This window comes from Octopus bimaculoides, chromosome Z (assembly GCF_046866305.1).
Source record: "Octopus bimaculoides isolate indiv1 chromosome Z, ASM4686630v1, whole genome shotgun sequence".
Taxonomy (NCBI): domain Eukaryota; kingdom Metazoa; phylum Mollusca; class Cephalopoda; order Octopoda; family Octopodidae; genus Octopus; species Octopus bimaculoides.
In genome coordinates this window covers 45284825-45294824 of record NC_142944.1, presented here as the reverse complement: position 1 = coordinate 45294824, position 10000 = coordinate 45284825, and the positions used below count along the sequence as shown (strand labels likewise).

Below are 10000 nucleotides of genomic sequence, written 5' to 3'. Positions count from 1 at the left end.
TGAGAGAATGTCTTCCTGATATTATCATTCCAGGAGACATGATGTAGTGGCCAGAACATTCTGGAAGAGGATAAAAAAAAAAAGAAGAAAATACCAACTGACAAAGTTTGCTATATTGAGATTGATGAGTCAAAAGAATATTGTTGGAGCTTAAAATTTAAGACAGCCTCCAAGTTAAAATATAGCCAACCAGAGATTATTGTTTGGGACCACAAGGAAAAGATATGTTCTGCTATGGAAGTCAGCTGCCTCCTGAATACCAATATGATTAGAAAAATTCAAGAGAAGGAGGACATCAATGGACCATTAATAAGAAGTTTGCAAATCCTGTACACAAGATACACTTTTAGCTTCATACGTATTATTGGAGCAATATGATATATATCAACCTGTCTGGGTGGAGGCGCAATGGCCCAGTGGTTAGGGCAGTGGACTCGCGGTCATAGGATTGCGGTTTCGATTCCCAGACCTAGCGTAGTGAGTGTTTAGTGAGCGAAAACACCTAAAGCCCCATGAGGCTCTGGCAGGGGATGGTGGCGAACCCTGCTGTACTCTTTCACCACAACTTTCTCTCACTCTTACTTCCTGTTTCTGTTGTGCCTGTAATTCAAAGGGTCAGCCTTGTCACACTGTATCACGCTGAATATCCCTGAGAACTACGTGTCTGTGGAGTGCTCAGTCACTTGCACGTTAATTTCACTAGCAGGCTGTTCCGTTGATCGGATCAACTGGAACCCTCGACGTCGTAAGCGACGGAGTGCCAACAACAACAACCTGTCTGGAGCAAAGTATGGCTGAACTTGTGTTCTTGGGGACTGAATGAAACTCTTTTATTCATTTGCTGGTGTCTGAGACCATAAAAATCTGCAAGACCTTAAGACTTAACCATTTAACATTTAAACCTGCTATATCTGGTCCAAATATTCAACCTGTGTTATGCTCAAACCAGCCAGATCCTGTCTCTCATACCTATCCTACAATGTTATTCTAAAAATATATGACCACATCATTGAAATATTGAAGCTATGTGATGATGCATGATTAATTCAAAGCAATGTGAATAAATCTGAATGCTAAAGGGTTAAAGAATGATGAACAACAGAAGATACTTTCCTTCACATCATTCCTACCAAGCAGGTGGCTGGTCAAAATTTATTCTGAATTAGGAGGAGAATGTATGTACATGTGCTTGTGTGTCTGTCTGTCTGTCTGTCTGTCTGTCTGTCTGTCTGTCTGTCTGTCTGTCTGTCTGCCTGTCTGTCTGTCTGTCTGCCTGCCTGCCTGCCTGCCTGCCTGCCTGCCTGCCTGCCTGTCTGTCTGTCTGTCTGTCTTTCTATTTGTCTTTCTATCTGTCTTTCTGTCTGTCTATCTATCTGTCTTTCTGTCTGTCTTTCTGTCTGTCTATCTATCTGTCTATCTATCTGTCTATCTATCTGTCTATCTATCTGTCTATCTATCTGTCTATCTATCTGTCTATCTATCTGTCTATCTATCTGTCTATCTATCTGTCTATCTCTGTCTATCTGTCTATCTGTCTGTCTATCTGTCTGTCTATCTGTCTGTCTATCTGTTTGTCTATCTCTCTGTCTGTCTATCTATCTATTTTTCTGTCTATCTATTTTTCTGTCTATCTATTTTTCTGTCTATCTATTTTTCTGTCTATCTTTCTTGCTGTCTATCCATCTACCTATCTCTCTGTCTGTCATCTATATACACCCACACATATATGCAAATACATTCATACATATCTACGTACATGTATATGTATGCACAAACATATACACACACATGCACACACACTGTAAATGTGTGTGTATATATAAACATCATGTACTTATGCATATATTCATACACATACATATCTCCTTACATACACACACATATATATGCATGCATTACTCCCCGCTACTCTTTATATGTATCTTTTACAAGTCTGGTACTTATTCCGTTGGTTGCTTTTGTTGAACTCTTAAGTGACAGGAGCATAAACAAACCAACACCAGTTGACAAGCATTGGTAAGGGACAAATACAGAGATTTACTTTATCTTTACTGTCTGCATTGGTATGGGTTCAACAGCTGGATGCCCTTCCCAGCACTTGTGGGGTCGCCAAGTACCTACAAGATAAAACCCCCACAACTAAGTTGAGGGATAAAAAATGGGATAAGAAAGAAAGGCAGGGAGACAGGAGCAGGTGTCTTGCGGAAGAGGTGACTTATCCATCTGGAGAGAGATAGAGGGATGTGTAATGAGAAAGTTACAAGGTAATGTAAAAGACAGAATAGGATAGAGGCGAGCGGAAAAGATGGATGTGTAGGTAAGTGCACCAGGAGTGAAAATAGTGACATGATTAAAGAGAGAGAGAGAGAGAGAATATCAGTTGAGCAGAGGTGGTGGTGGTGGTGGGGGAGGCAAATGAAGGAGGAAACAGGGTAACATAGAAGATTGATGGAAGAATGGATGTTAGATGAGGTGTGGGAGAAGGCTTGACAGAGCCTCAGAGATGGATGGGTCTTCTCAAGCACAGCATATTGCCATTCATCTCACTTCCTCTTCATTAGTAATACTACCAGCAGCTGGAGTACTTCATTTACTTGTAGTAGTAGTAGTAGTAGGAGGAGGAGGAGGAGAAGGAGGAGGAAGAGGGAGAGGAGTATCAGCTGTAGTGATGGTAATTATAGGAGTAACAGCAGCAACAGTAATAATAGTAACTGCAGGAGATACTGTACTATAATTACTTCTAGCAGCAGCAGCAGCCGCAGCAGCAGCAGCCGCAGCAGCAGCAGCAGCAGCCGCAGCAGTAGCAGCAAGTGTTGTACTAGTAGTAGTAGTAATTTTCTGTGACAGATATATAATGCTGCGACTGACAATTGGTGAGCATAAAAGAACCGGGTTTTATACATATATATATATATATATTTATATACACAAATTCACACACACATAAATGTATATATGTGTATGCATATATATCTCTGTATGTATATATATTTATATTGTGTATGTTTAAAGTCATATATGTATATGTGCATATACATATATATATATATAGACATAGATGTAAAAAAAATTTTCACTATCTTCTGTTTTAATAAATATATATACATGCACATGTATATATATATATATATATATATATATATATATATATATATATATATATATATATATATATATATATATATAGATATATACTTTGGCCCATCTGCTCTTGTAAAAATGTCCAACCTATGCCAGCATGGAAAAACTGATGTTAAATGACGATGATATGCATAAATATGTTTGTGTGTGTATATATATATATATATATATATATATATATATGTGTGTATGTGTAGGTGTGTGTAGGTGTATGTACTTATATATTTATGTGTGTTTGTGTTGATATTGCAAGTTGTTCCATCAAACTGATGATGCTACCGCTGCTGCCTTTGCCGCTGATGCTATCTTCTCTCTAACACTGCTGTCGGCATTACTACACTTGTTATTTAAACCTCGTATTCAACCCTAATCAGACAGACCTATGAAGAGAGACTTTCCAACTCTGACCATCTAACCTTTGAAATGGGTTCTCTGATTACCTCGTTAACAGTATGTAAGTGCCAATCACCTTTTTTTCTTCCCTCAGATCATACACTGGTTGTTATTTCTAGCTATAAGTCCCTCTCTCCCAACAATGGTTGTCAGTGTTTCGGACTAAATTCTCTGTGTTCATCACCTATCAATTTTGTGAGGCAGAAAAACCGAGTTGCAGGTGATACAGCTGCTATTTCTAGCTGCTGACCTCACTGTCTTTTATGTTTTGTTTCAGTCATTGGACTGCAGCCATGCTGGAGCAGAGCCTTGGAGGGTTCTAGTTAAATGAATTGACCCCAGAGTTAATTTTTTGATAAGCCTGGTACTTATTTTGTCAGTCTCTTTGCCAAATTGCTAAGTCATGGGGATGTAAACGAACCAACACTGGCTGTCAAGCAGTGGTTGGGGACAAACACAAACATGACCATCCAGTTAGAGGGTGGTAATGATGTCTAGGAGTAAAGTACATGTTCTATTTTTTTCCCTACCTTGGGCAAGTTCTTCAACTATTGCTTAAGGCTGCCCAAAGCCCAGTGAGTGGATTTCGTAGTTAGAAACTGAAAGAAACCATTCATATGGATGTGTGTGTGTGTGTGCGTGTGTGTTTATGTTTGTACCTCACCACTGCTTGACAACCAGTGCTGGTTTGTTTATGTCTTTGCAACTTAGCTTCTTGGCATAAGAGGTCGATAAAACAAGTACTTATTTAAAATGAGTACCCCAGTATTTATTTTTAAAAGAATAAACATTGGGGTTGATTTGTTTGACTAAAACCCCTCAAGGTGGTGCTCCAGTCAAATAACTGAAACAAATAAAAAAAATAAAATGATAAAAATATGTTGTTTTTTTTTTGTAATACAGTAAAGTGTTATCAGAGAAATTTAGTATTATTTCTAGCAATCAACTTGTCCATGGTCAAACATGATGAAACAGATATATGATTAAAGGTTTATTACATTCATGACCTTCCCATCTGTTTTGGGGATTGGGGTTTGGTTGTATCTTTGATTTTATTATCCCATGAATCTATTCTGCTTGCCTGGTTTTTTTTTAAAGGTAGTTAAGTATAATTTGGCTGTTATTTTTAGCAGCTTCAGTGACCACATAGAAGCTTCCCTCATTGCCACAGCTGTCTCTGCATGACTGACATCATTACTGTCACTGTTGCATTTGTTTTCCTTGTCAATCTTTAAGCTTTTTCTTGTTTTAGTCATTGGACTGTGGCCATGCTGGGGCACCATCTTGAAGGGTTTTAGTCCAGCAAATCAACTGTAGTAATTAATTTTTTTTTAATGCTTGGCTACTTATCCTACCAGTCACTTCTATTGAACTACTTGGTTACAGGGATATAAACAAACCAACACTTGCTGTCAAGTGGTAGTGGGGGCAAACACATGCACGCACACACACACACACACACACATTTATGCTAGGCTTTTAGTTTCTTATTTCTTTATTGCCCACAAGGGGCTAAACACAGAGGGGACAAACAAGGACAGACAAAGGGATTAAGTCGATTACATCGACCCCAGTGCGTAACTGGTACTTAATTTATCGACCCCGAAAGGATGAAAGGCAAAGTCGACCTCGGCGGAATTTGAACTCAGAACGTAACGGCAGACGAAATACTGCTAAGCATTTCGCCCGGCGTGCTAACGTTTCTGCCAGCTCACCGCCTTTTAGTTTCTATCAGCCAAAACCACTCACAAGGCTTTGGTCAGCCCAAAGCTTTATAATAGAAGACACTTGCCGAAGGTGCCACACCGTGGGACTGAACCTGGATAGATGTGCTTGGAAAGCACTCATTTTCACTCAGCCTTGTCTGCATCTTTATAATATAAATGATATTTTGTCTTTTTCGTTGGACAAGCTACATGCATATAATTTATTTCATATGCTTGCAGTGTTCATAAACACATAATCCAAACAGTTTTACCACTTCATCCCAGGCTTTCCTGAGTCTTCTACTTTTGTGTTAGAATGTTTGGATCTATATTTAGTGTTGCAATGTGAAGAATATGATAGTTTAATGAATTTAAGTTTAAACTTCTCTAAGAAGTCATGAATTCAGGATAATTAATTTCTGTATGCTATGTTGATTGAGTATTCTTAATGATTAGAGCTGATAATATGTTGTTTAGTATTTTAGAAATACAGTGTGTTCAGGCCAAAATTTAACTTTTTTTTTATGTCTCTTTTTTTTTCTCTAAAACCACTTTATATATTGGTGAACAGTCAACAGTATTGGAGGGCCTAAAAATTACAGTTGTAGTTGAGAAAAAGTTAGCTGACATGGAGGACTGGAAGCCATCTGAATATTGGAAAAGAATTACTTGTATCATGATGATTTGCATCATGACTACTGCTCAATGCTCTGTGAAATCTTTATAGGTTGTAAGATGTGACATGGACATCATGAAAATCAAGGTACCAAACTGTGATGGTCTTTGAGTGTGTCTCCAGTGAGAGTGATGTCATATTGTTGCACATCTTTGAATTTAGCCTCAGGCTCAATTTAAACAACTATGTAAAGCTGTTGGAGACTGTTGTCAGAGCCTGGTTGGAGAGGCTTTGCTGTTGGAAGGCCATATGCCTGGCAGCAGGATTCAGCTTATACTTACAGAGAGAGTCAGAAATGGTTGTTGGAGAATTTCTACGACTTCCTAATTCCCCTGATTGTAATCCCATGGATTACAATCCCGTGTAGGGGTTGCAGTTGAGAAAGACACCAACTGCTCTGCTTTCAACACCAAGACTGAGCTGGTGGCAAAGATCAAGAAGGTGTTTGAAGATCTCCCCAAGGACACAGTTAGGAATACATATACCTGGTTCTATAGCCACCTTGAGGCCTTGGTGGAAGCTGAGGACAGCTACTTTGAGTAAACTGTTATTTCTCAGCCATAATCTAGTTAATACTTCTTTTGTTTTTTTTTTTCAAATATTTAAAATTTTGGATGGGATATAATTTTCTTTTTCTTTTATGTAAACTGTCAAATTTAGTCTAAACACCCCCTAGTTTAGTATACTATAGTAGAGCAATGCTATAATATATAATACAGCAATGAGTCGAGGCTTTCAAAGACTGTACTGTGAGAAACAGAAAGGTAAATGTCTGCTGTTTGTTTCTTGAATTGGGTCCACAATCCTTAATGGAATCATAAGAGTGCTATCAAGATATACCCGGTATCTTGAATTTCTGGACCTGAAAAAGGGTCCATCATTTCTCAGTTTTAACCTCAGTTTATTTCACCCAGAAAGAGAGAGAGAAAGTGGGTAAGACAGAAAACAAACCAACTCTGTCATAGTTTGGTACTTTATTTATCGACCTTTTAAATGATGACAGATGAAGTTGACTTTGACTGGATTTGAACTCAGAGTACTGACACCTAGAACAAATATCATAAGATATTCCAGCACTGAATATCTGTTAATTTGGCAGCTTTCATATATACTCTTTTACTCTTTTACTTGTTTCAGTCATTTGACTGCGGCCATGCTGGAGCACCACCTTTAGCATGCTGGAGATTTATTAACTGAACTTTTTGTTAAAATCAAAATAAAGTTAGAATATTCATTAACCATTTTTAACTATATTTCTAACAAAAAATACTGCCTTTATGTTTCAGATGATTTTGAAAATAATCAGGAATTTGATAAAATTTCCATCCATTCATCTTCTTTGTCCTTCCCACCACCCAGTATTCCTTGGTGGGTCATTGGAGTAGAGTCCTCAGGCACCTCCTCCATAGGGTCATATCAAAAGCAACTTCATTAGATGTTTTTGACTGGATTCTCAACCATGACCATCTGTGACTATGGATTTTATTCGATCATTTTGTTTTTGGTCTACTCCAATAGGGCTTTTGTGAATTGGTTCAGCTTGAAGAATCCGTCCTGCAATTCTTTTGTGTGACATTCTAATCGTATGTCTGTAGTAGTGGCGGTGTGATCTCTCAATGTGGAGAAGTAGCTTGACCTAGATAAACTCTCTAAAACTATGGATATTATCCAATCATCTCACTCTTATCCATCCTTAGATCTCCTGCTGATTGGCTTGGCTTGAAGAATCTGTCTTGCAGTTATTTCCTGCACTTTTCTAATCATATGTCCATGTAACTGGAGCTATGACCTCTCAACCAGAGAAGTAGCAGCTCAGCCTGGAGAGATTCCCTGATCTCTGATTTAATTTAACAGAATGACAAACTTTATTAACTAATCTGGTCTTCAAAACAGCAAAAATTGTCTATGACACAATTGTGATGGAAAGTTTTAATTAAGATCTAAACAATTTAAAGAGTCAAGTTGCTTCAGGCAGTTTGATAGCCTAATGAAGTTAATTAAGATCAAACACATAAGTTATGATTATTTGCATATTTATTCTTAATATGTCCAGGGTGATTTAGTTGTAAAATATGCTAGTTGCTGTTGTGTACATCACAGGAGAACAATTTTTGCCTTTTGTGACAATGGTGTCTTCGGCACACTTGGCTTATTGGTACATGAGATTCTGGGACACTGGTGTTTCCATGTTATCTCATCAGGCAAAAGCACAAGGACTTGCAGGTTTTGTTTATACTTTTAGCCAACATACTGTTTGCAGATTGGTGCTTATTTCTGCTAACCAATAAAAAAATTGTTATTTGTGCACCATGTGAAATCTGAAGCGAGTATTTGCATACTTATATATAAGTTATATTCTAAACAACAACAGTACATCTTCAGCACTCAACCACACAAAGCACTTAGCTAACATTGCCTCAGTTAATGTATTTTACAATTTTAAAGATCTTCAAATCTATTTTTACAATTCTATGACATGACTGAGTTTTTACTGATAGCTCAGATGAAAAATTAGCGGAGATTATTTGGGTTAATCTAGAAGTTACTTCAAGACTTAAATCGGTCCCGGTGTAAGCTATATTTAATTACAACTTTCCATTAGTGAAAAGACATGTAGAATAAATCAACTGTGACTTATAACACGACTTTGAAGTTATTTATTCAAACCGAGTGTGTGATGCTTTAATACTAAGCTAGATTACAAGAAAATGTTGGTTAAGTAAAAAAACAAAAATAATGTTATGAAAGAAACATCATCTCTCTCTCTCTCTTAAACTTAACAAACATTGAACACCAATTGATAAAAATATACACGAACAGTTTGAAAAGTTATCACCATCATCATTTGATGTACTCTGTCCATCTAGTATGGGTTGGATAGTTTGACGGGAGCTGGCAAGTCAGAAGACTAAGTCAAGCTCTACTGTCTGCTTTGGCATGGTTTCTACAGTCAGATGCCTTTTCTAATACCAACCACTTTACTTTCTTTACTGCAAAGCACTTATTTCTTATTTCTTTATTGCCCACAGGGGGCTAAACATAGAGGGGACAAACAAGGACAGACAAAGGGATTAAGTCGATTGTATTGACCCCAGTGCGTAACTGGTACTTAATTTATCGACCCCGAAAGGATGAAAGGCAAAGTCGACTTTGGCGAAATTTAAACTCAGAACGTGAAGACAGGCGAAAGACCGCTAAGCATTTCGCCCGGCGTTCTAACGTTTCTGCCAACTCGCCACCATAACCACTTATTTCTGTCACTCTATTCATACTGTCCCTCTCACTACCTGGCACATATCCATTCCACTCAATACTACTCCCCATTCAGTTGAGGGGTCTTATCTTGCAAGTTGCTTGTTGACCTCACCAGTGCTGGGGTCACATAAAAAGCAGTTGGCATCAAGAAGATCATCTATTCATACAAATCATGCCAAAGCAAACAATGGAGTTTGGTGCAGTCTTCTAGTTCACCAGCTCCTGTCAAGCCATCCAAATTATGCCAGCATGCAAAACATACATTAAATGACGATGATGTCACCCAGTATGGAAGAAGCCATATGAACATAGACCATATTGCATATGATCTGATACCTGATATGGACCAACATACCACATGAACTAGTATCCTATATATACCAATAACCCATTATATATACTAACAAATTGACCACCCTTTGAACAGTTTTCTTAATTCTTTATTGCCTACAATGGGTTAAACATAGAGGGGACAAACAAGGACAGACAAAGGATTAAGTCTATTGCATTGACTCCAGTGCGTAACTGGTACTTAATTTATCGACCCCGAAAGGATGAAAGGCAAAGTTGACTTGAGCAGAATTTGAACTCAGAACGTAATGGTAGACAGACGAAATACTGCTAAGCATTTTGTCTGGTGTGCTAACGTTTCTGCCAGCTCGCCGCTACTAGTCAACAAGTTCTTCTTCACATCCAGCTTTGGGTCCTACCTACAATGAACCTGTTTTAACCTACTATGTAATATCAATAATTCCAGGAGAATACCAATATATATATATCTGATATATAAATCCCATTCTGTCAATCTGTTTGTGTGCTTATAACTCAA

General features: G+C 37.9%; 1 protein-coding gene across 4 annotated transcripts in view; it reads left to right on the top strand.

The window, feature by feature from the left end:
- Window positions 1-10000, top strand: part of LOC106883388 (steroid hormone receptor ERR1) — a 234315-nt gene that overhangs the window by 31848 nt on the left and 192467 nt on the right. The window contains exon 1 of one of the 4 annotated variants that reach the window (XM_052973523.2): window positions 2654-2873. The exons of 2 other annotated variants lie outside the window; for them this stretch is intronic. The gene's annotated coding sequence lies outside the window, so the exon portion shown is untranslated. Of the gene's footprint in view, window positions 1-2653; window positions 2874-3352; window positions 3596-10000 lie in introns of those variants that run through there. One more of the 4 variants, XM_052973524.2, reaches the window with a different exon arrangement.